Here is a 7881-nt window from a genome sequence, read left to right as displayed (position 1 = left end):
TAAATGGGTTAAATAAGCAATTAAAAGATAAATACACTCAGGGAAAAAAAAATTTTAAACCTCAAGATCAAAACATATGTTTTCTAGAACTGGCACATTATCAAGAGACCCTCACCCTGATCATCTATGCGTGTCTCTAATGGCTCCAAGTATTGAACCTTTTCTTTATGTTAGTCGGTGTTACTAGAAACCCAATTAGTATCCAAAATCTGACTTGATCATCTAGTATATTGATCTCATTTGATCTTTGTCACATTGCTGAATATTAAGAACTATTGTTATTTACTCCATTTTAGATGAGAAAGTGGGGTGTAGAAAATTCTGCCAGTTGTTGCTTGAATAGCATAGAGCTGTTGAGTTGCCATTTGGTCTGTGCTGGAGTCTGTGTTTTAACCACTGTCATTTAATTTTGTTTCTAATCTCACCAGATGCAATTATCATGCCTGGTCAGAACTACAACACCATGTCTGAATTTATCCTCTTTGGCTTCTCAGCTACAGCAGCTCCTGCCCGTCTTGTTCCTGCTGTGCCTCCTGATGTTCCTGTTCACATTGCTGGGCAACCTTCTCATCATGGCCACAATCTGGATTGAACACAGACTCCACCATGTACCTCTTCTTATATTGCCTCTCTGTCTCTGAGATTCTGTTCCTGTTGCCATCACCCCTCGCATGCTGGCTGATCTGCTCTCCACCCATCGTTCCATCTACCTTTGTGTCTTGTACCCAGTCAGATGTTCTTCTCCTTCATGTTTGGCTTCCTCCTCCTTGCTTCTACTTTCTCATGGTCATGGGCTATGATGCATTCGTGGCCATCTGCCCACCACTGCATTACAAATGTGCTAATGAGCCCCCATGGCTGTGTGCCCGTCTTGTGGCCTGGACCTGGGCTGGTGGCTCAGTCATGGGGATGATGGTGATGATAGTTTTTCACCTCACTTTCTGTGGGTCTAACGTGATCCCACCATTTTGTCTGTCATGTACTTTCCCTCTTGAAGTTGGGCCTGTGGGAACCAGACATCATCTGTCATCTGTAGGTGTGATGCTGGTGTGTGTCACAGCCTAATAGGCTGTTTATTCCTCATCATCCTCCTCCTATGTCTTCATTGTGGCTGCTTGTCTTGAGGATTCCCACCTCTGCTGAGGGCCGGCTGGAACTTTCTCCACATATCCCACCTCACTGTGGTGGTCATTGCCACTATAGTTTTTGCCTCCTTAATACCTCAAGCCCAGGGGCTTCCATTCTATGTGCAATTGATGCCTTGATGGCCACCACCTATACTGTCTTCACCCCTTCTTAGCCCAATCATTTTCAGCTTAAGGAACAAGGAGCTGAAGAATGCCATAAAAAAACACTTTTTCAAAGTTCTGCCCTCTAAGCTCCTAATGGCCAGTTTGGTGGTGATAAAATATAATAGAAGGGCCGGGGATAATAATGTGTATCTCCGTAGGACTGTTGTAAGGGTTCAGGTATGTGAAAATATGTGTTTGATACATACTAGCTATTATTTCCCTCCCCTTTTTGCTTAGTAGGCTCCTGTGATCATAATCTCTTGTTTATGAGCCATTGTGATAAACTTTATCCCATGATCTGTGCCTAGGAATGTGTTTTCTATCTATGGACAGGTGGAGATCATCACGTGGGTGTGTCTGGGCACTTATGAACATGGTTCTTCTTGAATGGACAGGCAAAAAGTATTTTTTTTACCCCTAGTGTAAGAAGAAGCAAGAATATCATCATAGTCATAAATTCCACCAAGTATTGAAGTTTTTCTATGTATCCGCTACTGTGTCTAGTGTTTTACAAGTATTATCCTTTTAATTAGAAGAAATGTACAAAGGAAAATAAACTACGTGTCTCAGAGAAACTGGTTTCTTTTCCTTTTCTTTTTCTTTTCTTTTTTTTTTTTTTTTTTTGAGAAGGAGTCTTGCTCTGTCACCAGGCTGAAGTGCAATGGTGAAATCTCAGCTCACTGCAACCTTCCCATCCCTGGTTCAAGTATTTCTCCTGCCTCAGCCTGGCGAGTAGCTGGGACCACAGGCCCGTGCCACCAGGGCCAACTAGTTTTTGTATTTTTAGTAGAGGCGGGGTTTCACCATGTTGGCCAGGATGGTCTCGATCTCTTGACCTCTTGGTCTGCCCGCCTTGGTCTCCCAGAGTGCTGGGATTACAGGCGTGAGCCACCGCGCCAGGCCGCCGAAATTGGTTTCTTATTTAAAGTTCCTCACTGTCTTTGGGAGACATATACCCTAAGTGTGTGTGTGTGGATATTATGTTGAATAGAGTGAAGGATATCAGAATGCAAAAGTGGAGAGAGAGCAAGGGGAGAGAGAAAGAGAGAGAGATACAGAGACAGGAGAAAGGCAACTAGCAAGGCCCACTGTGTCACCCCGTGGAAGTTAGGTTGACTCCGAAAAAGGATACAAACCAACAAGTCTTACATGCTGCGTGCTGTGCCTGAGTAATCAACTACCCTTTGTCTCTGACCCAGGGGTCTTACGTCTTCTATCAGAATGCATGAAACAGTAACTAACAGTAAGTTAACTTATCAGCTTGCCAGTAAGAGAAACACCCTAGGCACATCACAAAATCCTGACCCCAAATTCTTCACTTCTCCTTGTATTTATACCCTTTGCACAGTAATTTTTCAGCAGCTTTCATTAATACATAGGTTCTATTTTACACCCTTTGAGTCTGCGCTGGACATTTGACTTTCTTTGGCCAATACAGTGTGGTGAAAATGATGATGTAATAACTGTAATAGCCCCAAGCCTGGTTGAACTTTGAAGCATTGTAGAGACAATGTCCAGAAACATTGCAGCCTCTTCTCAGTTTCTTGGAAGCCAGTCTCTGCCATGTGAACAAGAGGGTGCCTTCTGGAGGCAGAGAATCACATGGGGGAAAGTCCAGGTGTCACAGCTGAGGCCATCCCAGATCAGCCTGAAGGTACTGAAGCCCCAAACATGTGAATGAACTGAGCCAGGATTAGCAAAGCTGCCTAGCTGATCCCCAGCTGCTCATGTACCAAGAGTGATTCCTTCCACATCCAGAAGAACCAGCCAACTGTCTCACAGACTCATTAGCAATCATAAACCTCTATTGATCTAAACCAATGGATATTGATGCAGTTTGTAATCAGTAATGGCTACTATGCAATCTTCATCTTTACTGTCTTGCATTTACATGGCTTCTGTGAAATAAACACGGAATCTAACACCTTCTGAGGGCCTACTATGTGCTAGGGACATGATTCTTTTGCATTATCTTACAAGCAGGGATTTATCCTCTCCATTTTACAGATGAGGAAACCAAGGCTCAGAGAGGAAGAGCAATGGCCCAATGTCATCCAGAGGAGCCAAAATTCCAGGCCAGATCTGTCCATGCTTCCTCCATCTCAAGACTCCAGCTGGGACCCAGAGTTCAAGGGACTCACAAGCATGATGGTTGCACTCTTGTTGAAGATCTTTATATAGGGCTTCAGGATGTTGAAATGAAAGGCAGGCGTCAGCATCTGACGGTGGCAGCTCCACTTGTCCCCGCCACTCAGCAGTATCCCTTCTCCTAGTAGGGCAGCCAAGGAGAGTGGGCAAGAGCAGCACCTTCCCCCACCCCTGCCCAAGGTCATCCCCAACCCCTTTCACCTGCAGGTACTCACCCAGGCAGGGCTTCAGAACCTGATGGAGAGATCATCTTGGATGCAATGGCAGCTGACATGAATGAGGACCATCAGGGGCCATGTAGAGGGCAAGAGAGGAACTTCACATGTAGGGCAAGGCTCCCTATCAGCATTTTCCCCACTCCATGCCCAGCGTAGCAGGAAGGGGGCCAGGGGCAAAGGACAAAGGAGGATAGAGGAAGAAGGACCAGCCCAGGCTGCAACAGCACAGTAAAGCTATGACACAACCTAACAGGGCACAGCCCACCCCAGCACCCTTTGACATGTCTCCTGCATGGCCCAACATGTTCTGCAACACACAAGCACAGCTCCACACTCTACGAAATACCTTTAAAGGAGCCTAGGACACCCTGTCTGCCCCAGCACTCTCTGTCATCTCCTGAAATGGACCTGGGACCTGGAGCATGTCTCCAACATATGTTAACATGCCTGACATGGCCACAACATACATGATGAACCCTAAATGACACATCATCTGACATGGACCTAAGATAGTCTGGCATGACCACTGTGTACCCAACAGGCCCCAAATAGGATTTAAATATGATTTATTAAATGTCCCGGACATGTCCCAGGTGTAACCAAGACTTTTCTTCAAGCATGATTGCAATGGATTCTGAGACCTGGCTCAGGAAGACTAAAATAATAACTCTGACAGTTCTCAAAGGGACCCTGGGTCCCAGACCCTGGACAAGCCACAAACATGGTCAAGAGATGACAAGGAGGAGAAAAGACAATTTCAAACCACGTGTCAGAGAAGAACCAGAATGTCTAGCACATGCCCCAAGTGTCCTTGGCCACAGCTGTGCCACACACATGATGACTTCTCCATATGATCCCAGGTAAAGCACACAAGATATAACCAGGTATAATATAGAAATCATAGGCTATTTATGGGACCCCTTGGGGAAAGGTGAGCTTTTTGACAAGAACTGAGCTTTCAAGACCCATGGTTGACACCATAAGGGAAGGGCTGCCTCAAAAGAAAAAGCGATGCAGAGAAACAGTGAAATTAAGAGGAGACAAAATTCTGATGCTGTTCGTTGACACCTGGATCCAGCCATGCCTGAAGACCACTTCTCTGGACTTTACAGTCCTTTGATTCCCTTTATTTGCTTATAGTGCACAAACTTGAACTTCCATCACTCACAAGTGAAAGAGACCTCAGCAGCCAGGGAGAGCCGGTGACCTGCACAGAGTCACTAAGCATTTTGGGGTCAGAGCCACAGTTTCTGTGGGACACTGCCCCTTCCCTTGCTCAGCCTGGTCTGTCCAAGGACAGGAAGAGCAGAGAATAAAGGAAGATCAACAGGCTGGTGTGGGATCTCCTACTGGAGATTCTTGAGGCCTACAGGAGGGAAGCAGTGAACACAGGGTGGACGAGTGACAGGATGAGGTAGAAGGAACTGACCCATCATAGGTGGACGTCACATGAATAGCAGCCCAGATTCTCCACCAGCCACAAGTCCTCCTACTGCTCTGGGTTGAGGGATGGACAAGGTTGGTGCCAGGACTGGTTGGGCCTCCAAATACTAATGATGCTCATTGCGTCATCCTACACCACACTTAAAAAAAATCCCTACCCATAGGTCCAGATCCAGCTCCAACAACTCCTCCTCCAGGAAGCCTTCCAGCCTGCGCCAGCAGACCCCTAGTTCTCCTCTGGGTTGTCACACCCTTCTCTCTCTTGCCCATTCCTGACCCCATGAATTTGGGGTTGTCTCTGTCAAGATCCGTCTCCTCAAGTGTGGAGGTTCCTTCAGGACAGGGCTCTGGATTGAGACTTCTTGGGACCCCAGTGGTTCCCAGAACACCAGGACACGGGGTCAGATGGCAATGGAGGGAGAAGACATTGAGATGGAAGTTGGCGAATATGTGAAGGAAAGCAGAAGATACCTCTTCCTCTTTCAATGGAGGGAGAAGAGAGGGCGGAGGGTGGGGGGACTGGGAATTGCAGGGGCTTCACAGAAGCTTAGGGGAGAAGAAACTGGAAGCCCTTGGATGGAAGCCCCCAGCACCAACCCCCGCAAGCTCTGCATGGATACCGGAGGCATTGGTGATAGACTGGATGATGTTAGGGTGGCATAAAACGATGAAGGGGAAGATGGAATCCATCCATATCCTAAAGTCCTGGGAATAGGTGGCCGACATCTGGGTCAAGTTCTTCAAGCCCTCCTCCATAGCAGTGATCTGAAAGCAAGTCAGGGGCTGTCACCCCTGTGATGGTTAATTCTAGGCGTCCACTTGACTGGGCTAAGGGATGCCCAGATATCCGGTCTAGCATTATTTCTGTGTGCGTCTATGTGGGTGTTTCAGGAGAGATTAGCATTTGAAGGTAAACTGCAGAAGGAAGATTTACCCTTCCCAATGTGGGTGGATGTCATCCAATCCATTGAGGGCATGAACAGGACAAAAAGGCAGAGGAAAGGAGGAATTTGCTCTCTCTTCTGCAGCTGGGACATCCATCTTCTCCTGCCCTTGGAACTCCAGGTTCTCAGGCTGTTTTGGACTCAGGCTGAATTTATACCACCAGCGTCCCTGGCTTCTGGCTTGCAGATGGTGTATCATGGGACTTCTTGGCCTCCATCATCACATTATCCAATTCCCATAATAAATTCTCATCTCTCTGTCTCTTTCTGTCTCCATACATACATGCATTGGAGGTGAGAATAAACAGACCCTATCTGTTTCTAGGGAGGACCCTGAGTAATGGACCTCCCCGGAAGGAGCCACAGCAAGTCCCCCTGCAGCCACCGGACATGGTGCAGCGTCTGCAGTGAGCAGCGTGTCTGGATTCTGAACAGCTGCAGGGGATTTCTGCTGACCTCTGCTCCTTCTCTCTTGGGGCTGTCCCAGGATCCGAAGGTAAACACCAAAGCAGAGGGAGAAGACAAGCTGTCTGCTCAAGAGGATGTGTTTTCTCGTCCTGGAAATGATTTCAGTCTGGGGATTGCTATATGGGAAGGTCCCCATGGGAGGAGGTTTGGGGCAGCAGTGTGGCCTCAGGACATATCCCTAGGGCTGGTTCCCACATCCTTTTGTGTCCTGGCTGGTCCACACGGGCACTGGTTCCTCCCACAGACTAAGGGTCTGCGTGCTGAGGGCCCTCCGTTCTCAGCAACCCCCAGGGGAGCACAGGTGTCTCTAAGGTCCATCAGGATGGCAGCTCCCACCTGGGAGAGCCTCCCTTACGCCAGGCTCTGTGCTAGTGCTTCCTGTTCACCTGTGGACATGCCCATCAATCTTGCCATTTGTAAGTGAGCAGACAGAGGCCACGTCCCCCAAAGGGGAGGGCAGTTCCAAGTTGGAGGGCAAGGTCTGGGGGTGTCAAGGACGGCTTCTGAAAGGGGAAGGGAGTGGCCAAATTATATCCAGGTTGGGCTAGAGGGCTCATTGGGACATCTTAGTGGGAAAGAGCACGTCACCCCTGGAAGGGGAGGGTGTGGGAGACTGCCCACACTTCTCTTCTTCTGGCCCAGCTGTGTCCCTCCATAGGGGAAGGGAGTCAGAGCTAATTCCTGTGGGAAAGCAGCAGCCCAGAGATAGGCAGACAAAAGCAAATGGGCCAGGCAGGGAGCAGCCCCTGCATAGTGGGCTCAGGAGGTCTCAAGTCCAGAGTGGAGAAAGTGGGAATGCCAGGAGAGCCCTGCTCTGTGCACCCTCACAGCCCTGCAGGAGCCCCTTGGAGGTGCACTATTGTATGGAAGACAGGCAGGAAGAGGATTCAGACAGGCTGGGGTGACAGGACAGGGAAGTGAGAAAGGATTGGGAAGGGACAGCAGAGGAATTAGTGAGTGGATAGAGGAATGAGTGAGTGAGGAGAGGAATGAGTGAGTGGGTAAAGGAATGAGTGAGTGAGGAGAGGAATGACTGAGTGAGGAGAGGAATAAGTGAGTAGGTAGAGGAATGAGTGAGTGGGTAGAGGAATGAGTGAGTGGGTAGAGGAATGAGTGAGTGAGGAGAAGAATGACTGAGTGAGGACAGGAATGAGTGAGTGAGGAGAGGAATGACTGAGTGAGGACAGGAATGAGTGAGTGAGGAGAGGAATGAGTGAGTGAGGAGAAGAATGACTGAGTGAGGAAAGGAATGAGTGAGTGAGGAGAAGAATGACTGAGTGAGGAGAGGAATGAGTGAGTGAGGAGAGGAATGACTGAGTGAGGAGAGGAATGAGTGAGTGAGGAGAGGAATGACTGAGTGAGGAGAGG

The 7881-nt window shown here is 48.3% G+C and overlaps 1 long non-coding RNA gene across 1 annotated transcript; it reads right to left on the bottom strand.

Annotated features, from left to right (window-relative positions):
- Positions 1 to 2114: 2114 nt before the first annotated feature.
- On the bottom strand, positions 2115 to 7539 carry LOC116273612. Its single transcript, XR_004181914.1, has 3 exons — positions 5722 to 7539; positions 3656 to 3707; positions 2115 to 3475 (listed from the first exon to the last, which is right to left on the bottom strand). It is a non-coding gene; the product is annotated as an uncharacterized LOC116273612 (long non-coding RNA).
- Between the last annotated feature and the right edge of the window lie 342 nt (positions 7540 to 7881).

Source organism: Papio anubis, unplaced genomic scaffold (genome assembly GCF_008728515.1).
Source record: "Papio anubis isolate 15944 unplaced genomic scaffold, Panubis1.0 scaffold960, whole genome shotgun sequence".
Taxonomy (NCBI): domain Eukaryota; kingdom Metazoa; phylum Chordata; class Mammalia; order Primates; family Cercopithecidae; genus Papio; species Papio anubis.
The sequence above is the reverse complement of the archived record's forward strand: the minus strand, read 5'-3'. Positions and strand labels throughout refer to the sequence as shown.